Source organism: Ambystoma mexicanum, chromosome 7q (genome assembly GCF_040938575.1).
Source record: "Ambystoma mexicanum isolate Mex_15411 chromosome 7q, UKY_AmexF1_1, whole genome shotgun sequence".
Taxonomy (NCBI): Eukaryota; Metazoa; Chordata; class Amphibia; order Caudata; family Ambystomatidae; genus Ambystoma; species Ambystoma mexicanum.
In genome coordinates, this window is record NC_090941.1 from 908177798 (window position 1) to 908204988 (window position 27191).

At 42.3% G+C, this 27191-nt stretch overlaps 1 protein-coding gene across 4 annotated transcripts in view; it reads left to right on the top strand.

Annotated features, from left to right (window-relative positions):
* DLG2 (discs large MAGUK scaffold protein 2) overlaps nucleotides 1-27191 on the top strand; it is a 5493568-nt gene that overhangs the window by 1364882 nt on the left and 4101495 nt on the right. The gene's annotated exons all lie outside the window — the stretch shown is intronic.

Sequence of the window (27191 nt, forward strand, 5' to 3'; positions counted from 1 at the left end):
GACTTCCCAAAATGGATGCACATCAAAGAGAAAAAAAAGTCACTCAACCTCACCTGAAAGAAGAGAGAAGCTTATCACAACATTCCAGATGAGCACACACTGTTTGATAGGACAGCAGGGCTGTTTTCAGCTATAATTGTGCCAGAAATTCAGGCTGAAGCAAATGCCAAGTGGTTACAAATCACCAGATGGGAGCTGCTGCAAACAATTAATATGACAATAAAAGGATTTACTGTGATTAAAGAAGAATTGAGGGCCATCAGACTTATGACCCTCCAGAATAGGTATGTCCTGGACTTAATTACAACAATGGAAGGAGGCGTGTGTGCCAAGATCTGGCCTTTTTGCAGAACATTCAAGCCTGCCCATGATGGAGAAAATGGAACCCTGATAAAAGCAATAACTATGTTGTCAACTCATAAGAAAATGGTGGAAGAAGTAGATGAGACCAAAGATGAAGATTGGTTTTCTTCTCTAGCCTCATGGGTTCCAACCTGGCTGGCAAATGCTTTCACGTTGCTTGGAGCAATACTACTGTTAGGGTTGCTGGGAGTATGTCTTATAGGAATAATCATAGGACAATGCAAGAAGACAATGAATAAAATCATTGGACTGATGATAATGATCAATGGGAATGCTGTGCTGATGAGCACATACAGACTGAAAACACCACCCGTGAGCACCTGAAAGGAAGCTCTTTGGCACCCCCAGGAAAGATGTTTTAGTATCCTAAGGACCATAAGAACTATGTGAGACACTGGGTGTTCTGTTCACCGACTGGGGAATGCTGCTTTATGACCTGGAGTGTGGATGAAGACATAAAGAATGCAGGTGACCTGAGCGGGGTGACAAAGATATGGATTCCGAAGAATCCACAGTGTGAAGAAAAGGGGAAGAAAATGTAGGAGGTGGTCAAGGACTCGACCAGAGGGGGGAATGTAGAGAGACAGATGTACACGTCATCTATAGAGCCCACCTCCTCACTTCCATTATATTGGACGAACAGCAAGAGAACACTGTGAATGAAACCTGGTATCATCCCAATACACATCGAAAGTATGAAAGATGTTATGCACTGAGACAACCATATTGAATGTATCCGCAAACTGATGTGGTAGGCATGAACCTGCAGACACCAGACACCACTGTACATAGAAGAACTTTAAGTGAAGTCCGACAAATGGAAAATGACGCCACTTGCTGAGAGAACATAACTGGGCACACTAAACCTGATGTACGGATATACAGAGAATGAAGATGTAACTAAAGTAATGAAGTAAATGTATTTGCACATATGAAGAAAACAATATACATATAGAAGATAAGTAACAAGAGATGCAGTAGATGTATATACATAGAAATGCAAGGTATAAGATAATGTAGAAGCTTGCTAAAGTCAGAAATATAACGTGAGAAAATGGACGTCGGCATCGTAAAATAGTAAGCAAGAAGACTCGAGAGGAGAAAGACCAATGCTGCAGAGCTGACAGTCACTGGAATACAGATTTGTGCAAGAACAATAGATAATTGCATGGCTCAGAATCAAGGATGCTGTAGCAAGAAGCAAATGCAAGGCACGAAAGGAGTTGAAGAGGATAAGCCATGTACATAAGACATATTTCTCTTCGATTAAATAAAGGAGTGAATAATTGTGGGTGTGTTGAACAATCAAAGATGCAGAAAGCACATGCAAGACAGAGCAACCAAGTATCCAGAGGGCAAGGAAAGTAAAAGCTCCCAATTGAATTGAATCAAATAGCATTAAATAAAAGGACAGAATTAACAAAACCATGTTCTACTCACACGTGGAACAAGACCAGAAGACATAGCCTATTCATAAAGCTCCAGATGAAGATAGCAGTGTACCTTGACTCCCTTCAAATTTCAGTGTAAGGTAACAGTCAGCAAGGTCAACTACAGAGAAGAAGCCTTGGTTTAGGGCCTAATTAATGAGAGAGGGTAGGCTAATTAGCTAAGGAGGGCGGTTGGCTGACGTTGTTCTCCTACACATGGGTTTCATTGCTTACATGCTGCTAACAAGCCTAATGTCCAAGGTTGGTATGAGAGTGTCAACCAATCATGAAGGCCTATGTAATGAAGGACTGTACATTGTTGCAGAAGCCTATCCACTGATGTGGTTATGCTATTATCAGCATTTTATTTAGTTAGAGGTTGTTCAAGGTGTGCTTACCCAGATAAGGGGCAGCAAATCATGATACTAACACTTATATAAACTATGAGTATATATGTCTCATTAACCAATCCCTCCACCCGGTAGGTTTCTACTGTTTGCCATGTAGGATGACATCATAGCTGACGTACATCTAGGTATAAAACCTTTTGCGTAATTGAAATGTGCTAAGAGAGTGTGAGCTACAATCTGTTTGTTCGCCAGGTTTCTCTACTTCATTGAACTGATAATAAAGTAGTATTTTGCTATATTCCTTGAGACAGTCTGGTTATGTAGCCTGAGATCATTTATTTGGTAATCCCATTATATGGCAAGAAGGGGGCTTAAATGTCTCTGTTATCCTTTAAGGTGGAGCTGTTATGGATTTCAATCAAGCACACACCCAGGTCTCACCTAGCATGCAGTGCGCGATGAAACCCTTATTTATTTGTGTCTATAAGTTCAATATTCTGAATGATATACCACTCATATCACACCCATCTCAAAATACCCCCTAGATCACACTGGATCAGGAATTAGGCTAGTTTGTAAAGCTAAATATGTATTTATGTATGTATTTAATATTCAAATCACACTATATATATATATATATGTATATATATATATATATATATATATATATATATATATATATATATATATATATATATATATACATATATATATATATATATGGGACAGCAATCTCCTCACGGTGACAATACAATTCAGAAAATAAGCAAATCAATTAAATTCACTTATAATGATGCAGAATAGAAAACACAGGAAAAAGAACAGTTTTGGTTTGTGAGCAGATAGCGTTTAGGTTAATATTCCACCTGCAAAGTTTTGTTTAAATACAAATGAGCAATCCTACACACATGTGAGTATCTGCAGGTATTCAGGAATGAAAGACAATGTCTAGAGTTAGATGCAATCTCCCCTCCCACAACAGGAGAGAAAAGCGTTTTTGGCAAAGGACACTTGCTTAAATGGAAAAAAAATTCTAAGGAAAGCAACACTAAACAGGTTCTAACACACATGAGCTATAATATAAACAACAGTACACACTTTAGATAAGGATGGGATGGAAGAAGCACTTTAAAATGGGGAAAAGACACGTGCAAATTTGTGACAAACTTTTACTATTCGATATTGGAGAAAAACGGGTCAAAAAGCGGTTGTTGGTTGTGGATGTAGCTAATGGTCTCAGGTATCAGTGAGAGTTGACTTAGTTTCTATCTTGAAAATTGTAGAAGTTATAGAGGTTTTAGTGAGCAGCGTTTTTGCAAAATAGGTGCAGAAATGAAAACAGAATTTCGATTTTGAAAATGACAGATAATTTGTATTACACTATATTAATGACTATGAAAAAGAGGTTGCCGCACATGAATCTTCACAGCTACGTGGCCAGCACAACCATTCACTTGGCGGATACTCGACTTCATTCTGGGATTTACTTTAGTTACTCAAAATCACTAAGGAGTTATGGTTTTGTCACACAGATGAGAAAAATCAGCGCAAGAAGGATTCTAACAATACTATGGTTCTGAATTTATAGATGGGATGGATTGAGATTGGGATGATACAATGCAGATATACTATGGGTCTCTGTTCTTCGTATTCATACTTAAAGTCCTTTGTAATTAAATTGGACCATCAGCTCTAGTCATTGGGTCCGATCAGGTCTACCGGCAGCAGGGCACCTCTGGAGACATAGGATCAGCGGTGCGATTCTGGTCAATTTTGGACTGCGCCTCAGACTGGATTTGGATGGACCCTTCTGGTCACTGGACACAGCAGATTACAGGATGCAAGTTTCAGTGGGCAAACCTTAATGGTAGCAAGCCAAGCTGAATCAGAATTATTCTTTTAAGTTTTGGATGTTTTGAAATTGGGTCTAGCTAGCAAGAGTCCAGCAATGCTAAAGTCTAGAGCCTGCAAGGAAATCTGGATCTTCAAAGAAGTCTGCTACAAGATGAAGTGTTCTGGAACAAGGTGCTGCGCGGAAATCTGGATGGGTTCTGGAAGTAGTGTCCTGTGTGTTGTGAAGTTCCTATATTTATACTATCAAATGCCATCACCTAAGTTTAGATTAATAATTTCTAATTCGGTACACCTCTGTGCGCTTATCAGTGGATCATGTACATACAATCTTAGGCTTGCAACATTAATAATTCTGTTACCATAAGGATTTTTCATAACTTTGGTTCCTTAAGTGGTACAGATTTCATCAATGTCTTAAATGCATTGACCTAAAATTAGGTTAACATCTACCAATGTTTAGATTCATACTCCTTCAGGTTGCACAGTTATATAGTTTCACACTTAATCACAAACACAAATTTAAACACCAAGAAGTCCAGAGTTATGTTTTGTTCTCCTTTCAACAAACAACAGCTGTCAGATCCCTTTGATCAGGGAGGTGTGTCCCCTTCTGGGGAGGTCAATGCTCAGCCTGTCCTTTGTTCTTGGCTCAGCCAGAGATGAATGTCTGATGCGGTCTCATTGTGCTCCTTGTTGTCATTATGCGGGAACCATTAGGCTTCCTGTTTTCAAGGGAGTGTCAAGCTGAGGTAGTCAACTTTCCCAGGCCAGGCACTGTCAGGCCACTGTCCAATCAGAATTAAATAGTTGATTAGCTCCAGACTGGGTTCCTGTAAATTAAAGTCTTTTAATTTCACACATATAAAATATAAGCACAGTTTATAAGGGATTTGGACATTTAAAAGAATTAGCGCTTCACAAAAATGCTTTAAATAGGTGAATGTTGCCATTTTAATCAGGAAACAGAAACATGTTTAAACTGGCATTGACAGCTATTTTTCTGATGCAGCTGTCAGTCAGTGAGGCCTGGATTCCTCTAAGCCACCTGTAGAATCTGTGATTTCAGCAACTTTTCATTTCAATAGCTCACTGGGGAAATGACTGAATTTAGCGCCAAACCAGCACTTTGAAGGTTGCCATTGATTAGGAAGCTGTATTTAAGGGCATTTTCGGATTTTAGCCCACTTTTGTGGCCTTGATTCATGTAACAGGTAACAACACCCACTGTCATTCTATTGCAGGGAGTTCTTGCTTTGACATCAACTTTGCCTGTGTGTGGCAAAGTGGTGCAGCCTCTTTTATTTCTGAACCATACGCAGTTTTGCAGATTTGGTGTGCAAAGGGGTTAGTGTCTCCATTTCTGGCAGATTCTTTCCCCCACTGGCAAAGGGATGTAGTGTGGCGCATTGGCATGAGTTGAAATATCCCACAGAGCACAGGCAGGGGTTTTCTTCAAACACCATTTGTATGTTATTGTTAGGGCTCAATAGTATTGAGCCAGTCTGATAGGAACTTCCTGAGGCCATATTTCAGCATTCACTTTGTGAGCTGGTTGACTGGGTCCATGACACAATCCATGCAGCAACAGCACATGTTATGAAGAGACAGACAAGCATTATCTGTGTCTGTGTAGCTCACAACAGTGGAGTACATTTGCTGAAAATGTTGATGGGGACATGACATCTAAATGAAAGGGCCCCCTCCCCAATAAGTGGGACAAAATGGTGTGCTGCAAAATGTGGAGGGGGGGACAACCACCCCTGTCCCCCCAAGAATTATGCCCATGGCTCAAAAGCAGTTTGAGGCAGGAACCAGGGCAAAGGGCTGTTCCTTGGCTTCTGGGTTGTATGGGCACAGGGATAAGGAGATTGTGTGTGTATGCTCTTCCTATCCAAGAAGGCTTGTAGAGGGCACTTGTAGGGGTTCTACCACTTTCAGGGTCAGGATCGTAGGTGCCAGTGCCTCATTTACAGTAGGCCTTTTCCACACAGCAGTTTCATCCAAAATGTGTTGTTGGGATGCGTAGTGATCAGAGCTTGTCTTTGCCTTGGACCATTCTGTCTTCACCTATATGACAGAAGACTTTGGACTAGACATAGTTCCAGTGACTTCTTCTTCTTCTGTGAGTCTAAAGTTGAATCAACTAATCAGAAGTGTCCATCTCCTTATGAAGGTAAAATGGCACAGGGGATTGGTCCAAAGCAAGCCTGCTGTAAGAGGTCCAATCCAGGCTATTGTAACAAGTGTCCTTTGCCTGCTGACATCATACCTGGAGCGGGTTGTTCTGCAGGAAGTAGGAAGGTACAGGAATTTTAGAGAACCTTAGCAGAGAAAACAATGGTGGAACCCCTCTCCCATCTGAACCTCTCTCCTATGGTTGCCCTAAATCTGCCTCCTCCCCATTCTACTGACTTCAAAGGGATTACTTTGGTCAGCACCCTGATTTGAGAGAGTGCATGTTATGTCAGTGTTGCCTTTGAAGCACTGAGTCCCAGAGAGTTGCCTGGGACGGGTTCCTTTGCCATGTGATGAAAGTGTTGCCCTTCCTCCAGTAGGATCAAAAGGCAGCTTACTAGGCATTGTCCCACGTGGCTGTGTTGGAGACACCCATGCAAGAGGGCTAACACAAAACTCTGTCATAGCCGAGCCCTGCTCACTCTGTTGACACTGGTATGATATCAAATGACTGTGGCCACATAGGTGTCTGACCATAATAGCCATCATATCATACCCAAGTATGGGTTATATTTATAGTTTAATGTTACACTAGGTTGACAACTAAAAAACACCTCTTCTTGCTGTAACTTTGTGTTCCAGCAGTTTTTAGGAATACATATGACCTTTGAACCTGCCAGGCTGTCACTGCAAGGCTGGTTCTGGGGGTGCTATAAGACTGTCGAAGCAAAAGCACATGAGTGCACTGTAATTTTGTCATGGAACTTTATGAAAGGGGTTCTGATTAGCAGACCGCCCTTCAATAAACAGAATTACCATGCATCATTTTAATAATAACAATAAGAAAACGAAGGTTTAACTCCCTTGCAGATTGGAATCCTTCACAGGTGGATTCGGTTACTTGGTAGGTAATACAATGTAGTCTAAAATCCTTGTATGATATGCAGTGGAGAATACATTTTGTTCCCCTTTTTGCATTTCCCAATTGTACAGAAGATCTCTAAAATGCAAACCTCCTTCATTTTCATGCTCACTGTAGCACATTTGTTGCCCTAATTGATTGATGCCACCTGCCATCTATGATTATATTTAATGAACTTGCTTATCGTGTTCGGCATCATGCAAAATATCTAGATATTCCCTGCTCCGATATTATGCATTAAACAGAGATGTGCTTAGTCTGCAGTTATGTTTTCTTGTTGACTCTATAATGCACTGTTGTGTCAAGGGGAACCATAACATTTCTTTCCATGAAGCATCTGCAGAAAAAAAAATAGCTGTCAGCAGTACAATAAACCAGTAGATATTAATTCCCCATGAATGCATCATTCTCATTGGAGCATTAATCTTGTCTAGAGGTGTCCAACAGCAGGGACAATGAAATAGGTCTATGGCTAACCCATTTGTTTTCATTCAACTGAGATCGGTGTTTCCTTTACAGTGAAATTCACATACATGCACAACACTGTGTGTAGTCAACAGCAGATGCTATGCAATGTTCTCCCTTTTCATAGGGGAATATACATTTGCAACACCATTGACAACAGAGAATTAACATGTATTGGGAAATCAAAGTAAAATGAAGGCGTGTGAACTATTTGGAACAACATATAAAAATATAATTTCTTCAGAACGTCACGGCTCCTCTTGCAGTGTTCAGTAGGCCATCCACCCCCACATAATTCATTGCATTCTGCCTGTTGTAGTCTTTTCTTTCCATCTTTAAATTCAGTACTGCAAGTCTCAGTTTGCAATTCAAAAAAAGGAGGGAATGCCCTTCTCATGCCTGGCATGGGCACATGCGTGGCCTCTGCTTTCATGTGTTTTCTGGCATGTAACTTTAGTTAAGAGTGAGGAGAAACATGATGGATGCTTTATAACAAATTCTTCACAAAAGAGACTCGTCCATGTTATAGGGGCGCCCAGGACAAATACTTGCTCGATCTGATTAAATACAATAATAGCAAAAGTGGATGGCATTCGCAATCTTAATGCACATTTTGATATTGGCATTTAGTGGTACATAAGCGTCACGGCGAGCAAAGTATTACATTAGTGGCTGAGTGTTGTTATTCATTAATTGGTGATTTCTTTAAACGCTGCTCCCTAATAAATAGCCAGTCGTCTTCAAGGGTTTAATGTGCATACTAAACGACCTCATTGCACTGTTGAAGTGTCCCTAAACTCGGTTGGGATGTGGCACATTCAGTGCTAAGTGGGGAGAGTCTTAGTGATGCCCACATTTCGCACTTCTAACCACTGTGTGCTGCTAGCTGCACATGCTGCTGTGGAGCCGGCTGTTAACTGAGCCGTTGGCATTCTTATGTCTTTAATCCTCCCACCTGTGTGATTCTGGCGACTCCTGTGTGCTCTCTGGCACAACAGGGCCTCTGAATACAGGGTTGGACTTGGTGTTCGTGCAGGTACTTTAATTCCATCTTCATCCCTGTGCCTTTCCCTTCCTCTGTGAAGCTGCCATGCCTTGGCTGCTTTCTGCAGCATCCTGGGTAGGCTATGCTTAGTAGGTTGGCTACTGTTAATGGCAAGGAAATAGTTCAACGTTCAAGCCTACAATGGTCCCTAGGATTGTCCCAATGTATCATTTATTTTAGAAATTATTGGTGTATGGTGTGATGATGGCCCCTACCTAGCCTTATGCATGTGCTCTGGTGACCATCCATAATCCAAGAAGTGTTCCTTTAGATTAATCAACGAAATCACAGTGCATTCTCAAGAGTAAACTCCACAAATCATTCACACTTAATCAGTGCTTTAAGTGGGCCGGGGCCTGCCGGGGCCGGGCCCCGGCAGTCTCCAAAAAGTGAGGCTGAGCCGGGGCCCTGCCGGGGCCCCCCAGCCCCACCACGCCATGGTAGGACGCATTATCCCGCCGCGGCCGCAGCCGCAACGAGAGATGCGCCCGCCAGTTAAACGTCAGGCAAGCTGACAGAAGTGCCAGCCAGCCACAGCGTCGCTGTGACTGGCTGGCACTTCCGTCAGTCTCTGTAACTTTCTCTGATGAGCCCTCATCTGAGGGGCCATCAGAGGAAGCTACAGTCCCTTAGTTCCCCTCGCCAGGTCACTGACCCTCAGCGAACCCGCGGGCTCCATGATCTAATATGTAGATTAGATCACGGAGCCCGCGGGTTCGCAGAGAGTGAAAGACGCCTCGGGGTCAGTGCTCTGAGCAGAGATCACTGAGCCCGAGGCGCCTTTCTCCTTTGGCAAGGCTTTATAAAAGATGCCTTCAACTGTGTACGTTTAAGCCATCTTTTATACACGTAGAAATATTTCTATGTTTATAACAGATGGCTTGAATCGTACACAATTCAAAGCAACTTTTATAAAGCTTTGTCGACGGACAAAGCCACCTTGGGTTTTGTCCGTCCTCAACGCTTTATAAAAGATGCCTACGTTTCAAGACGTCTTTTATAAACATAGACATATGTTACAAATGTCTGTTTATAAAAGGCAGCTTGAATAGTACACAAACCATAGTAAGGTAAGCACACAAGTGTGCGTAACTTACTATGGTGTGTGCACTTTCAAGCCACCTTTTATAAACATAGCAATATGTAACATTGCTATGAATATAAAAGAAGGCTTGAAAAATACACAAACCATAGGAGTACGCAAACAAATATATAAATGCTCAAATACATTTATATATTTGTTTGCGCACCTTACTATGATTTGTGCACTTTTAGGCCACGCCCACAATGGAGGCCACGCCTCCAAACGAGGGCCCCCCCCTCAATTTCTTACCCCACTTAAAGCACTGCACTTAATGCATATCAAAACAGCAGTTCATGAGCAACAAATCAAATATGTTTTCACGTTTAAATATAGTCATTCAAGTCGTACATCAATTGTTTGAGTAGACTTAACTAGACATGATACAATTTGTGTAACAGAATTATTTTACTCAATCAACATTCTGCCATAAGCGAAAAACAATTAATCATCTCCATTGTAATTCCTTTTTTAAACATATAGCATACTGTAGTGCACCCTTAAAAAAGGGTAATTATTCAAACAGATGGTGTTTCCATACGAGGAAATAATGTAAGAGAATCAACAGTACATGAGTAAATTAAGTGCCCACAGGACTAATCCCATCCGTAAAGTATGAACATGCTGTTGCATGTTTAGTTTGAGATTCCTGTTCTTGCTATGTGTTTCGGGATCAACTTCCTTCTTCAAGCAATGGAAATGCACTTACTGCCTAAATAAATTAAATAATGTATATATGTAATTGATGCAGTAATTCCTCACTCAGCTTGTTTATGAAGTTCATAAAGTAAAAGAATCCATCACTAAGAATATTACCAACCTGGTAAATAATCAAACATATGTTCACCATTTTGAAATGGCCTCTGGCTGGGCGAAAATGGCCCAAAGTCTATTCTAAAGAAAAGAAAACAAAAAGTACACACAATAATGACTAAGGTGCTTGAGAGACTAGATAACTTAATAGTAATCTCTCTCATTGAAAAAAACTATATATAAATATAAAGAGGAGAAAGCACTCGCAGTTCTTATTTAGTGATTCAAAGTAATCTCAAAGTACTAGCCATCCAGTGAAATCATAAGAAAATGTATACCTTTTATCTTTGCTAATCATCTCTATTCTTAATGGAAAACAGCAAAGTACTGGTTGTGGGCATCAATGGGGATATAATCTGAAAGAGCACACATTGCTTATCTGGAAAGGTGTTGCGCCTGAAAGAGACCAAAGTGACTGACATCTTTTACATTGTCTGTCATGGAATGGTGAATGTGGGAAAGGGAAGCAGTATAACAGCAGCCTCCTGTCCCACGTTTGTATAAAAGTAGTGATATTTTGGTCACATGGCCCCAGCGCGAAATGCACAAGTATGTGATCATGTGACTCATGCATGTTGCTTGTCACAAAGACCCTGTAATTGAATCCCCCATCTTGGAGCTTGTTTATGAGTTTAGTATTCCCAGTACTATGGGTATTTGGATAACTAGAAGCCATTAAAGCTCCCATCGATGTCCCGCTATCTGGATAAAATAGTGGTCTTCAAAGCTGAAGAAACGGTTGCTTAGCACAATCTTTAGGAGGCTCAATACAGAAATCTTGTCTGCTGAGCATTTGGGTGCCCTCAGCAGTAACCACTCAACTGCCTCTATACCAGTTTCATGTATTATATTGGTATAAAGACTGATAACATCCAAAGTGAATACGATATCTTTCATAGTGTCAAAGTTAGGGGTCTGAATTTTAACTAGAAAGTCATTAACTGGTAAAGATAGCTTAGCAGGTTGAGTGCTGCTACTGCAATCTGAGCGTGATCTGCAGGTCGCAGGCTTGAATCCTGGCAGGGCTCACTCAGCTTCATCCTTCCGAGGTTGATAAATGAGTACCAATTTCATTTGGGAAATATTGTATGTAAATTATGTGCTCTGTAAAGCACTTTGGATTAAGGCACTATATAAATACAGACATCATTATCATTAGTGTCTCTCAGGTATGTCCTCGTATTCTGAACCAAATGTTGTATGACACAATCAATATATTTAGCGAGTGGTTCCAACAAACTATTGGTAGCTGCAATTATAGGTCGTCCCGGTGTTGTCGCCAGATTTTTATGAATTTTAGGTAGAATGTACATCACGGGCATCAGTGGGTGTTCATTGGTAAGAAAGGCCTTTGTATGATGATGAATGTATTTGTTTGATTCTGCCTCATCTAGTGCAGATTGAATTATCTTCCTCACTTGATCTGTTGGATAAATTTGAACTTCCATGTAGTTCTCAACATCTGAGAGTTGTAATTCTAGTTCTTGTTTGTACTCTGCACACTCCATGATGACTAGCACCCCACCTTTATCTGCTGGTTTGAGTATGGTAATTGGCATGGACCATAATCAGTTTAATGCTTCTTGTTCACGATGAGTAAAATCACCCTTTTGTCTCAGTTGAAGTTCAGTTCTTTTAAGTCATTCAGTACATACTTATGAAACCTATCAAGAGTTGGATGTTGTACTAGAGGCATAAATGTACTCTTTGGTCCTAATTCAAGGTAATTGCTCTCATGTTTAGGTTCGGACAGTTCTAAAGTCTCAAAGAAGTGTTTAAGCTCCATTTTCCGGATAATTGAAAAAAAGTATTTTTTCTTTAAGCAGTGAACTGCTAAATTGTGGCACAAATGAAATACCGTTTTGTAAGTTCTTTTTCTCAAATGTTGTCAATTGATATGATCAAATGTTGAAAACTAGGGGCCTCATCACGAGTTGGGCAGTAACGCCGGCGCTATTAGCACCGGCGCTAATAGCCCTACCGCCAAACCCCCTGGCGCTATTAGCGCCGATCACGGGTTTGGCAGAAGGATTATTGCCCATTCCCCATTGGGCCCATTTGGGAATTCCTCATTGCCCATTGGGCCCAATGGGGAAAATTTGTGCTAGGATTTCCCGCCGGCGGTAATTGCACCAAAAATTTGCAATTTTGCCGCAGATTTCCACCCAGCGGGGACCACTCACTTGCAATGTGGTCCCCGCTCACAGACTTCCATGTGTTTGTCATTGCACATGTGTCTCAAACAGAGTTCCAAGATGTGGATGGATCTCTTGTTGTCTCTGTACATTCAACGAGAAGCACCTATGACTTTCACTCCATTCAACCTAAAGTGAAAGTGTGGCCAAGATTTACCCAATTCCGCACCCAAAATAATAATGACATTTGGCGGTAAACCCTTAATGCAGACCCAATCCAGACATAATGAAGATGCAGTCTCAGTGTGCTGTGGTGGGTGGTGGTGTTATGGAGATGTGGTAGTTCAGAGAAAGATGACATTGCAGATAGAGGTACAAAGAGAGTAGAGGGTGCGTAAGGAGGCAGAGTTCCAGAGAGCCCAAAAGGGCAGGTGGAGGGAGATATGTGGAGAGAGTTGCTCGTAAAAGTGGGCAAAGAGAGTGCAGACAAAGTAGGTGGATGTGACTGCTAAAAAGCAGGAAAGAGAGAAGAATAAACCAGAGGAAGGGAAGAGTAGGAATTAGAAGTAGAAGAGAGGAGGAGAGTCCACACAACTGAAGAAATGAGGGAATAGAAATGTCTTAGGAGACAAGTTCTTAGTTGGAGGGAAGGAGAATCTGAAAGTAAAACTAGTAGACAGTGGAGGGTGCCCTGGGGGTGCAGTGCCAGTATCATTTAGAAAATAAGACATTTCCAGGCCACAATGGAGAAGAAGTCAGCCGACAGATACCCTGAGGGACAGAGTAGAAACCTAGACTGAGGGTCCCAGGCATGAGTGATTAGGAGAGAAGGAAAGTGAGTTGGGCTTTGGTAATAGGATCATGCCCAGAGAGTCTGGGAAGCACTGTAGAAACTGACCAGGGACTGGGGACCCTGTTGAGACAAAGCTTGGCACTTGTGCAGAAGTGTTTCATTCACCTTCGAGATGCCACTCAACATGCAACTGCATGTAGAGACCCAGCCAGGGGCAGTTCCCTCCTGACCCGGAGGAGGCGTGAGTATGTCTGGTAGGGATGCCAGGAGAGACCCAGAACGAGAGAATATGGTTTGGGAAATTCAAGTATGCAGCCAGAGGACGAAGCCCACTACAGTAGGGCCTCCAGAAGACGAACTGGTGGCCCTACTGCCAGGAAGGATATCTAACATGGGTCCCGGGAAACCTGGCAGAACAGTAATGCCAAGACTGGGCATTACTCCAGGAGAGGAATTCTGGGAGAGATGTTTCTTTCACAAGCATCCTCACCAGAGAGTCATTTGCTGCAGACAGTAGCAATTTAATAGGGGATATATCCCTAGTGCTGTTAATTTAATTCATCCATAGCTAAATCTTGAAGAAAAAATATCCTTTCCAAACCAATTCACTTTTGATGTAAAATCCCAAATAAAACACCCAAGCTCTAATCCAAAACGCCATTGGCTGGTTGTGTCTTCCCCATCTATTTGTTACAGGGCATTCTGGCCTTTGTAGTCCCAATAGCAATAGTCTTCAACTCAATGTAGTACTCTTCATATGAAACAGTCAGATAAAAACACCAGGTTGCAATGGTTTGAATGGAAGCATGATGTCTTTCTACACTGGAGCCATTAGGTAACTCCCTTTTAATTCTGGCATTCCATAACTGAGGAGAAAACTATTTAATTGCGCCCCGTTTTAAGATGAGAAGTACTGAAACAATGCATTTGTCAGTTGTTGAAGGAGAAGGGCTAATTTTGTAATACGGGGTTCCCTCATTGGATCACACTGTGTGATCCTTGTTCAACCATGTAATCTCTCTGTGCTGCAGTTCCCCTAATTGAGAAGAACTGGAACACATAGGTAGGGAGAAGCTCAAATTCAGTATATATTTATGTATAGAATAATACATATGTATGCACATATTTTTTCAGAATTGAAACATGGTGGGGTGAAACTTCAGGGGTTATTAGATGGTATGTGTTCCCTGGCCGCACTCCTCAGTCAGACTCCACCCCGTCTCCTTACCAACTCTTTGTGCCTAGGAGCCAGTATTATCAGTGCTGGGGACGCTCCCACATCCACACCTATCACTTGCTCATTGCTTGTGATTCCTGGTTGAGGTTATATAGTTGAAATTAATTGAAAATGCACTTAGTTCCCATGTGCTGTTGTGTGAGGCTATGTGTGGTTTGTTTCGGTGTCGTGGTGTAGTGAAGTGCATGCAGTTTGTGCAGTTTGTTGTGCTGTAGAGGTATGGTTGTGTTAGGTTTTGTTTAGAGTTTGAAAGGTGTATGCAGAGGGATGAGTTTTTAGTGGGGTTTGTCGTATACCCTCACTTTTGGCTGCCTGTGGCACATATCCCTATCAATGTCGTGCATTGTCGTTGCTACACTTCCCACTATTTATTGTGCTGAGGTGTGGGTTAACAGGGCTATTTAATGGTGCTGTCTTCTCCACCCCCTCCGTGTTCAGACTAATGGATGTCTACATCACTTTAGCCCCTGGCACATCCCAGTGTGCAGCAACCATTGACTACATGGGCCCCTTGATGATGTGGCACCTCTTCTCTGTGCTCTTGAGCTCCCTGGGTTCTGTGGTTTATCTTTTCATTCGCCACTCATTCCCCTATAATTCTAATACCCTCTGTCTGTGGTTCAATTAGGTTGGACCCATCGCTCTCCTATGTTTCCGGTAGGGCCCTCTATGGGAAAATGGTGTACCTGGGTCTCATTCCCATTTACAGGCCTTTCTACTTCCGTGCACTTCACTGTGGTCTGGCCTAGTCCCCCATCTTTGAATGTGTGTGTTCATTCCATGTGGCGTGGGTGTTGCTCATCCATTTTCGTCCCATTCTGAGTCAAAGAGACCGGTTTTTAGAAGTTTTTGGAATTGTAGATTGGCCTTCATGGTTTCTTTTTCTCTGGGTAGGGAGTTCCAAAGTTTAACGGCTAGGCAAGAGAATGCTGATCTGCTGAATGTTTTCCTCTTGTACGGTTTCGGTTACAGGCGGATGTCATTGCTGGATCTGAGTTTTCTGGTCGGTTGATAAATGGTGATTTCTCTTCTATGACTTCTGCTCCCTGGCCATGGATTGCTCGGTGTGTAATGCACATTGTTTTGAATGTAATTCATGAAGCTTCCCTCCAGAGCCATGCTGTACCTGTTATGTCTGAGGGAGGTCTTCCCTGTTGTGTCCCATCCTGTTGTACCTGTTCGATGTGAGTAAAGTCTGCCCTACTGTGGCAAAATCTGTATCTTTTGTGTGATGGAAGCTTGCCCTGCTGTTGCTTATGTACTATCGAAGTAAATGGATGGATTCCTTTATGGATTTGCTAGTGCGACACCCTAGATTTTGTGGCCCCTCAGGCGTAGGCCAACCCCATAATGCTAAGCAATAAACAGACCGTTTTTTCAAAATGTATTAAAAAAAGTGTTCTCAATCTAGACCAGTGGCCTTCAAAAATATTTTGGCCTGGACCACCTCTGAGCAAAATGTGGGACGGTCGGGCCCCCCCAAAAATGCCAAATGGAGAATAAGTCTATCGTCACCGCACCCTACTCCAAGTATAGTGCCTGGGCTCCCCCATCGGCTCCCAGCAGTCTCTGGGCTCTCTCATCCCACTGATAGCCCTGTCCCTGGGCTCTCCCCACCCCAACCCAGACACTGGGTAATGACCCACCCTGCTCCCACCAATGTCCCTGGACTCTCCCCACCTTGCTCCCACGACTATGTTATGGCTACCCTGCTCCCACCACAGTCCCTGGGCTCACCCCACCCCACTCCAAGCACAGTCCCAAGGCCAGTGGTGGCTGGTGATTTTTTTAAAGTGGGGGAACATAAATATTTATCCCAGATATGCCATAGCAACCAAGCGTAGCGAGGGAGTCCAAACCAATCAAGCTTGGGACTTTTTTAAAAAAAATAATGGTTTAAAATGTTGCATTTTAGAGGATACTTTAAAAGAAAATGGGTAAAAAGCCAAACAGTTTACAATTGGCGCTGGGGGTGCTGGGGGCAGGCATGGTATTTTTTACTGGACATCTATGATAGATGTCCAGTAAATAGATATCATCCCTGTTCCCTGGGCACCACAGAGTCCAACACATTCATACAATCAAATTGATTATGTGGGAATGCAAGGCATTGGGGGACCAGGGGGAATGCATGGTATTTTTTACTGGACATCTATAATAGATGTCCAGTAAAAAAAATACACCCCTGTCTCCTGGGCTCCACAGCACCTCAGAAGGAGAGCTGATTTTGGCAGATGGGTAGGGGGATTGTGCACCCCCCACTCTCCAAAATCAGCTCCACGGACTAACACAAACACACACACAAACATTCATACAGCATTCACCTAGCATTCACATAGCAGGCACCTAATCATCCACACGAGCACCCATCATCATACACTCACTCATAACACAAACATACATGTATCCATACACATAAATAAATAAAAAATAAATTAACATAAATGTACCTTCTGCCCCAGTCTTGAAGTTTGCTTCCCATCGCTCCAGCTCCTGCATCATGAACAGGAATCGGGAAACAAGAACTTCCTATTTCCTGCACATGCGTGCAGGGGCCTGAGTGTAGGTGCGGAAATGCCCTACTCCGGCTTGTGGGATGTCTTAACCCACTCATCCAAGCCCTGCAACATCACTAGGCATTGCTGGCAGCAGAAACATCAGAATGGCCACTGGAAAGCATGCTGCTCGCTAGAAATCACCAGAACATGCGCAGTGAAAACCTGAAAAAAAGGCTGCCATCCACTTTTGCCTATCTTAGTGAGCACAGGAGATCAATGCCAACAACCACCATTGAGCTATCCACCAAGTAGCCTGAAACCACTTGGAAATAGCAATGCTGATTGCAAAAGAAATACAGAGCTGTTTGGGAATCCGTTTCTTGATTGTCAAAAATTGCTAAAATCATGGCTCACAAACCACCTAAAAAGATCCAATCTCCTTGTTGGGTGGTCAACATCATTCTCCCGCAAGAATCGACATAAATATAAGGTCCACAGAAGTGTATCTATATCTGGATAAAGTATACTTTTGAGGATTGCTTACTGGAAGAAAGCTGTAAAAATGGGTGCAATACCGGTACTCACCACTACCAGAAGCTGGCGTTTTATAACAATTCTTTGTAAAATTGAACAACTGAACCCAAACTATGCCAAAGAAGAGAATTCCATCAAAATGCCATATCGAGTGCCACACATTGATTTAATGTGGAAAAAGACTTGATTTAAGATATGTTGCTTATTTTAAGTTTATAAATGTTATATTTTTTCACCCCCGAATTATTAATATCACAGCTGCAGTGTTGTTGCCATGAACATAAGAACTTACAGTAATATGCCCAGAGAGGAGCTGCATGAATGTATCAAATTTGGTGCAGAACCAATATTAGGAAACTCATCAAAAGTGCAAATAAATTGTCATTTCGGAACTAAAGCTCATAGGAACATGGGACTTGAACAGAGACATGCCTTAATTAATCTGTGATGTGTATATGTATTATGAACAAGTTGTGCACCTTGCAAATATGTTTGTTATGAAAAATTGATTTTCTAAGTAAAAGCAAAGGGGAGTTTCTTCCCTAGAGGGTAAATGGTAGCATCATTTTGACACCTCATGACACGCTGATCCTTTCTCCAGTCAAAAGACAGAGAATCCTCTAACCTATCAAATCTTTAGGGGGTTGGGCATGTAGAATCAGCCTATCCACCCACTTTGGAAACACATAAATAGGAACTGCTGAGACCCAGATAAAAGACTCTTTTCCACTCTTCAACTGATTTCTTGCGAAGCACTCTGCCGGAAGACTCCAGAATCCAGATCTAGATCTAGAGACCAGAACTGTAGAACCCAAACTCTAGAACCTTGAAGCAGAGAGGCCTAAACCACAAGCTGAATCCTTCTCAGCAGGCCTTCAGAATCTTTTGCAACCTGATTCTAACCCTTAAACTTCCACGGGGCCTAACCAAACCATTCAACAGCCGGGTTGTGCTGTTTGCTTCTTGCTAGGAATCATGTGCTAGAACCCAGATCCAAGACCCGTCAGATCCACTTCAAGAGGCCGCAGACCGCCGTGCAGTGCTGAACGCAGAACCCAGAGAGCCTGAGACCATTCAGTGGCGAGAGTGAAGCCAAACCCCTTGAACAGATCTTTGACGAGGCCCATTCCATTCCAAATCTAGGAGTGAGTATCTTGTCTAGAACTGTCCATAACCAAGCTCTTAGTTTAAAGTAATCCTCTTCCATCCATTTTAACCTGTCCAGAACTGCATTATAAAATCTGTGTCCATCCTGTTGATTCCAAATCTGTAACACGCAATCTGTCATTTGAAATCTTGACTTTATTTCTGCAAAATCTACCTTCACAAAAACATCAGTAACTTTTGAACCACACGTCCTAGAAGCGAAATGTAACTGTCATTTTAAAGCTAAGATCCTAAGCTTTCCAACAAACAGTTTTCCCGTAATCGCGATTTACGCACGCAAAATTGCAATTTAGCTCCATTTCACCACTTGTCAAAATAGCTGTTTCTTGCTTTCCACCGCTGAATTTCGTTTTCAATCTGATAATCATTCATGAATCATTGCTAGTGTTGACCTGTACCAATCCAAAGTAATTCTCACTAGTGCTGAATCTCCTTTAGTGAATTAAAATCTATGTAGCAGATTTTCCCATCCATTGCAATCACATTCAAAAGCGTTTTGACCTGTGTTTTAAAATTATACCTGTTTTCTCTAAGCTTGCTGGTGGGAACTGGAATTGAACTGCATTCTTGATTGTATTCTTGAAACCTGTGTGCCCTCATTTCCATCTCTCACATTGCATAATAGTGGGGGAAGTGAGTAGTCACAGGGGAAAAAGTGATCATATTATCTTTTGATTGAAATCATATCAAGTTATTTCTGTATTGCATTCTTTTCCATTATTGCATTTCCTGGAATCATATTAGGTATTTTCTGCTACAGTATCCTTCATATTCCTACTCCTAAGTGATTAAAGAGATTGTCAATTTTGTAATATTACCCCTTGTTGATTACCGTCCATATTCATAAGTGTGCTATTCAGATATTATTTTAATCATAAAAGTGTGATATATATATATTGTTTAATACTTCAAATAAATCTTTTAATTTGCAGAAACAAACCTACTTCTTGGCTCAGTGAGGTCAGGGGGATTCAAAGAGAGGGGCGTTATATAAGGGTTCATCATCCAGATTTAAAGAACTTTGACATAAAAATATATAAATAAGGGCTTCCATTCGGCATCCCATCCTAAGCATTGACTTAGTTGGATTGCTGGATTGAAGACACTTACAGTCTGTATGTGCGAGGAGGCGCAGAAGCTCCACCTCGCACATACACACATGCAGTTCCCCCAGCCAGCATTTCCAATGATCTATGCAAGGCTGTTGAAGCAAAGAGCCCCTAGCCGTGCATGGCTCATTGGGCATGTGCGGCTGGGGAACTGAACTGTCAAAGGGAAACAGTGTTTCCCTTTGACAGTACAGCCAGCCCAGGAGCACCCCCTCAGCTGGAAAAAAGTAGCTTAGGGAGCGCTCAGTGTTTCAGTGGGCTGGCTCCTTGGCTTCTCGAAAGTGTGCAAGGGGGCCACTGGGTTGACGCACCCTCGCCCATTATGGACGAGCTGAACCTGCCCAGGGCTCCCTCTGCCACTAAAGAAAAAGTGATGCAGCCATCCAGTTTGAAATGCCCCTGGTACTTATAGAGCCCTAATATGGGGGTGCAGTTTCATAACCATAAAATAGAATGTCATGCTCAACTATGGCTCTGGTTGAAATGCCCATGTACCAAGATCCCCTCGTTTTTTTTAATCTCCTTCTGAATCTGCCTCCACATTTCTGGCCAGGGCTGTGTTCTCCTCCTTCACCTATTTTTTTTACTGATTTACCTTTTCCTTTTATCTGCCTTATGCTGCATATCCATGGTGCCTCTCCCACTGCATTCTCTTCCACTATCTCCACCTGACCTCATCACCACCACTTGGCCCGTCATCCAGTGTATGTGTATCCTGTGTATGTATTGTGAACCAAGAGATAAAGACTCGGAACAAAAACCACTGACACAAGGGAAATATGAGTTCAAAGGGAGTGGAGAAAGCATGGCATAAAGTCCTGTAATAATGGGGAGGAGATAAGACTATCAAGTGATAAAGCTAGTTACAGAGAGAGAGAACCCAGGAGAGGGGAGATACTGCCCAATCTCAAATACCTGCTTCATTGCTAAACTAATTGACCACACAGCATATCAAAAACTTGGCCTTTTCTCAGAAGCCAATAGTCTCCTTGACCCAGCCCTATCAGGGTTCAGACCCCTCTGTGGAACGAAATCTTCTTTTGTCACTGCAGTATCCTGAAACCCGCCCTAAAAACTTCAAATCCCCGCTGCATTCATGGCGACATCGACCTCCGAATTCCTGACAGCTCTGACTGTGATGGCGGCAGCCTGGCCCACACACACTATCATACACCTATCATTACCCTGTTTCCCCTCAAGCACCACTAGCTGGATCACAGCCCTCATATGAGTAATGTCACAGGACTGATGATTGGCTGCAACTGGCATGTATGTAAAACAGTCAAATTGTAACAATAGTGGTAGAAGCAGAGTGTTGTGATATACCCACCAGCATCGTAATCAGAAAGATTGGCATGCACTGCTGGGAATGTGTCATGAGAGGTCGGGCATGGTCATGGCCCGAATCAGCAGGCCAGGTTTCCAATTAACATTTCTCACCTGACTGGTTCTGTTTTCCCCCTCCACCAGCTTAAATGTCAGTACTCGGTTTCTGAGTCATGGCACTGTCACTGTGACAAGACAATGGATCCCACACTCACTGTACCCAGCAGATAACGTGGCTTTCCCAAGATCACAAGGAAATATTTAGGGGGAGCTTAGATTTTAACTAATACAAAATTACTTTGATCTTCAGCAGTAAGGAAGAATGCGAATTTCGAGGCACTCTAGCAATTCCTGGCCCTAAGACATGAAACATTGTGCATGCAGCAGCTGCCAAGGTTAATATAATTTGTTAAGTTGAGTTGGCATCTCATTAGTCTGGAATGCAGAAAAGGCTGTGCTTGTTTTGGTAGGTCGCCTGAGACTCGTGCTGCCCAGTTCTTAATACCGTGCTCGGAATGACTCACACTGGTCGGCATTACAGTAATACATAATCTCGAAAGTACCTTGAAGAATCACAAGATATCGAAGCACAACTTAAACTTACTTTAGAGTTAATACTATTCTTAGAGGATAGGGGTTAGACTTTCCAAGGTCAACATTGATATGATTGTGCTATTTTCATGGGACCCTGCCTCAGTTATATCCATGTGGTATGTAGGATAACTAGCACGGTTGCTCCTCTTCCTCAGAAGGACGTTCACTCCCGTTCTTAGTGCAAACCTTTGAGGGCCATTTTGTGATGGTCCAGTGTTCCATCACATTTTCACAGCTCCTGCCAAACAAGCCCTGACGGTCTCTAGTGCCTGAAATATACAGGGACTATTAACATACAGTGTGGCATCGGGAAAAGATACAACATTCAGACCTGCCATGGTACAATGTGCCACCAGTAATGTGCACCTATTGCAGCAAATAACTACACAATAAGATTTAACACAATAGTTTACTATTTTATCCACTTATCTTTCACGCCTAGAAACACTTGTTTGCAGGCGCGTTATAAATGTCGTATCATATCAAATGTTATTTACCATCTTGTGGTGTTCTCAGGGTGTGGGAGTATACCAGGGACAGGTGGTGTATAGTGATGTATTCCTTTATTTATTAAACAAACCACCTCACAACCATTTTGGGGGCCTTTTTTCCACATTGCTGGGCTGTGTACTACAGGTGAGATACTTGGATAGTTGAGATCAGCAAGAGGAAATAAATGTTAATATCATGTGTTTATATAGCACTACATGTCTGCTTCCTCCTACTTCTAAGCACTCTAATAATATAATAGCTGGTACTGTTACACAACGTGATGGTACTCGATGTAACTTAACCAGTGAGTTGTCCGTGCAGCGTGTTTACAAGTGCAGTAGAATTCCGGTAGGTAGTTGGGTTGATGGGGCCTCTAAATCACATGCAATATATTGAATCATCTCAGATTTGTTCACTTGCTCGTGTGAATAAGACTGTGTTCAAGTGCTCCTGAAAGAGAGGTAGTTTATCAAAGATGGTTTCAATGTATTCCAAAAGTAAGAACCCTCTTGAACTTCAGTTGCTTGATTGTGAAGGTGTTGCATACGCAAGGCCTTTGCTTCAGTTGGTTGTGTGCATTGTATTAAGAATTTCCTCCTGTATTACAGTAAGAGGATACTGATTGCCTTTAGTGTGGGTTTCATGTGCGCTTATTTTCCATGTAAAGAGATGGGGCCAGATTACAAATTAGAAATCCGGCGTGCTGCAAATACAATGAAAGTTTTTCTCCGATTGAAACTTTTCCAAGCCTTACCTTGCGGTAAGCCGATCATGTTGCAGCGTCCATCTGGCGGCGGTCACCAGCCTGCCATTGAAAGGGAGAAGGGACTACATGTAGTCCCTTCTCCCTTTCCATGGTGGCCATGTTTTTTGTTTACTTTTTTCTTCATTTGTTTTAATAGCTGCCACGGAAAGGGAAAAGGGACTATGTTTCCCAGTTCTCTGCAGCCATTTTTCTGTTTTTTCGACTGCAAAATGTGACACGTCTCACAACCAAAAAAAACACCATTAGTACCCCGGTGTAATGGCTGGGGTACTAATGGCAATAAGTCTCTCGCCTGGGGGGCCTTACTGCATCCGGTAATGCCCCAGGGGCCTTTGTTGTAACTATGGGCCTGGGGGCATTACCTGACTTGTAATGGCCCCTCAGCTTGGGACTTATTGCCTTAATGTTTGTACTTGTGCAAGTTGCACCATATTAGCATTACGGCAATGTTTGCCCTAGTGCAAATATGCATTGAAAGGGTTTGGTGTTTTCACTAGGGACATTTTTATCCTAGTGCTTATACCATGAAAAAATGCACTTATCATGTTGCAAATGTTTTCGAATGTGGCCCCAACGTTTTTTGCTTAGGGCAAACTTTGCCCTAGTGGTAATATGGTGCAACATTGCACTTGCACCAGTGCAACAATTTTGTAATTTGTCCCCCAGCCTGTGTTGCTTTTGGATATTAGTTTGGAAGTGTCAAGACTTTGGTTGGTCACCACATGTTTATGTTTGTTTTGAAAAGTCACAGTCACATCACTTTCATGATAAAGTATGTGGATAAGGTATTTTGGTGTGACATTGGATTCATAATATACTTTCTCCCACTAAGGGGTGCCAATTGGCAATTGTACATTGTTATTCTAATTCCAATGGGCTTTGAAAATAAACTCATGGAAGTTGCATTCCAGTTTCCCACCTACACATTTGTCCTGCAGCCTGCAATGCTATTGCTGAAAGCTTCCCAGCTCATCTAACAGACGTTGGTTTGCCATTTGACTGTAAAGCAGTCTGTTTATATGTGCGTCTAATAAATGGATGCCAGGCATTCAGCAGTTATGCCTGGGCAACATGTGCACCTGAGTAGAACCAACTGGCACCACATGTAAGCACATGTAGGCATATAGGCACAGGGCACATAATGAAAGTGAGACTGTTGTGCAGATCTTTATTTTCAAGCTGAATCCATTTAGCAAAAGTTGCTGAAATTTGGAACAACCAATAAGGTTTCAGCTAGCAGATGGAAATCCAACAGTACGTTTCTTTAAAATAACTCTACGCTACTAGTGAGGACATTACACATACTTATAATCCGAGGTATTATCAGATAGTCAAAAATAGTTTATTTCGGAAACTCCTCCCTTTACAAATACAGACAATTACAACCTTTTTTTTTAAACCAACATAATCCATTTCCAAAGTCGATATCCCTTTCCTTCTAATATGTGTTGCTTCTTCGATAAGAAAACAAAGGTCATGCTATTAATGGAGTTTCTGTCATTAAATATTTATTTATTTTGATTTATTTATTTGGATTTATAAAGCGCCCAAGAGTCCCAGGGGCATTGTGGCGCTGTTACAGATTATTCACTTAATACACGTTAGGACCGGTATATCAGAAGCAGTAACGCAAGTTATGACAGATATTTCACAGGTAGTAACACAGGTTGAAAGACAGTGCTGAGAGTTTTCCAAGGTTACAGTGGAACAGTGTTGGAGTCAGTACATTCGGAAATGGCTTAGTTAAATAGATTTGTTTTTAGCACCTTTCTGAATATTGTGAGGGATTCTTCGTTTCTTAAGCTGTATGGAACCGCGTTCCATGCTTTTGGGGCTAATACTTAGAAGCTGATGCTACCAGCTTTAGCTCTGTTGAATTCTGGGATTGAGAGGAGATGAGAATAAAGGTCATATTTTTTGGTCTGTAGGCAGGAGCCTGGTGTATTCTTTCTGCTAAGTAGGCTGGGGCGGTCTGGGCGAGGCATTTGTATGTGATCGTGAGGGCCTTAAAAGTTATGCATTCTTTGATCGGGAGCCAGTTGGTGTCTTTCCTCGCCTGGGAGATGTGTTATCTCCTCAGGATGCTTAGGGCGGCCATTAGGGCCCTGTTTTGTGCAATATAATACATTGCAGGTCACTGTCTAAAATGTAAATGTAGCTGTAAATGAATAAGGGTGCGAGTGCAAACTCTTACTTTACGCCACTTACCTTCTACTGCACTTCCCCCCTTCCCCTTCCCCTTGCACTTTTCCCCCTCCCCCACCCTGCACTTGCGCGATCTGAATGACACCTGGCCTAGTAGGATCGTTGTCTGTCTCCCCTTGTTCCTCCCCTCCCTGCCTCGTCGCGCCTTGAAACACCTGTGTATAGGCGCGTTACAAATGCCATATCATATCATATCATATCATGTGCATGATAGAAAAACACATCATGTAATCGATCCTCCAGGCCATCATTGCAAAGTTCATAAGTTATATTATCTGCATGGTTGGTATCCATTTTGCATTGACTGTTGTTAGAGGGAAGGCATTTAATCTAGCTCCTGTTATTAGAAAGCGTTCATATAGTGACTTAGACCGTTTCAAGTAATTAGGAAGAGAATTGATAGTTAAAAGTATTATCAAGCTTTCTCTGCTATACTCCTAGGCCATCCTCTTAAAAACTTAATTCCATAATGTATATCCTTAATGAAGTTTTGAGTGTTTTTTTTTCAAATCTCTGCTTTTATTTCTTCCTTAACCTCAGATGACAGTGGATCTCCTAATTCGTATATATCTCCAATTACTTTATGTTCGTAGATAACTGATGAATCCAGTTCTTAATGTCCACAATGCCTCTCCAACTGCTGTACATGATAGGACTATGGGCCTCATTATTGGTTTGCGGATCTGGAAACGAGGGTGCTGGTAAGCTTACCGGCACCCTTGTTTTCGGATCGGCAAACTCCGAGTCTGCTTGCCATGGCCGCTCTGCCCGACAGGTCTGACCCTGCCGGGCACAGCGGCCACGGTAGGCAGACCGGTCACGGAAGCAGCAACACCATTAACAATTGTGCCAGTGCTTCCGTGTCCCCACTCGCATAGAGTCCGATGGGACTCTATGAGAATGAGGATTCATAATTTACCGGCTCCTGACTTCCTGGGCCAGGGGACTTGTAATGAGCCAGTGGCATCCGAAAGTCAGGCGCCGGTAAATTATTACGGGTCTGGCAGCAACTCGACTGAAGCACCAGCAGGATTACTGCCAGACCCTTAATGAGGCCCCATGTCTTATTGTCACATTACAGTTCATCGTATGAACAGATGTAAAACTGTAGAAACGTTGTGTATGTATGGTCTTAAAAGGTTCAGTGCAATGATAATTTCAGCCTTCAGTTGCATGGCAAATGTTTATTAATGACATCCTTTCCTATATGTTATGTAATCTTCAGAGCCCAAAATAACGTGTGGGCCTTCAAGACCACTGATATTTTTGCTAAATATATCAGAATGTGGTAATGTTCACCCTTTCTTTAGATTGCTCTTACAGGTTCCAGTATTTTCTTCTTGGCATTCTAATTGGATTGCCACAGATAATTACTGAAACTGGAAGATGGCTTTTTAAAGTGCATGTGTAATGTAACTGTTTACATCTTGCTTGATAATCCATTCATGCTGTGCACTTGAAGGAATGGTCCTATCCCTAATGTAAAAGACATTGTCGTCAGATGGAGCCCTTTGGAGATGTGTGCATCGTAGACCAGTTCTTCCGTCATCATCTGAAAAGTAAGGCTTTCTGATTAAGCAGTCTCAGAACTGATATCTGAGGGAAGACCATATGCGATGGGCATTACCTTAATCTGTCCCGGGCCTCTTTGCTCTAGCACAGTACTTGAAACCTATGCTCCTAACATCAGCTGCTGGAATTCTGAAAAAGTATGACCAATCTCATACAGTAGTTTAGTTTCTCTCTGTGTCAGTGTATGGGCCTGTCTGTAAATTATCTTCTTTTCCTAAGTTTACTTGTTGGTGTTTTGAAAAGCACCACTAATGTACAGGGTACT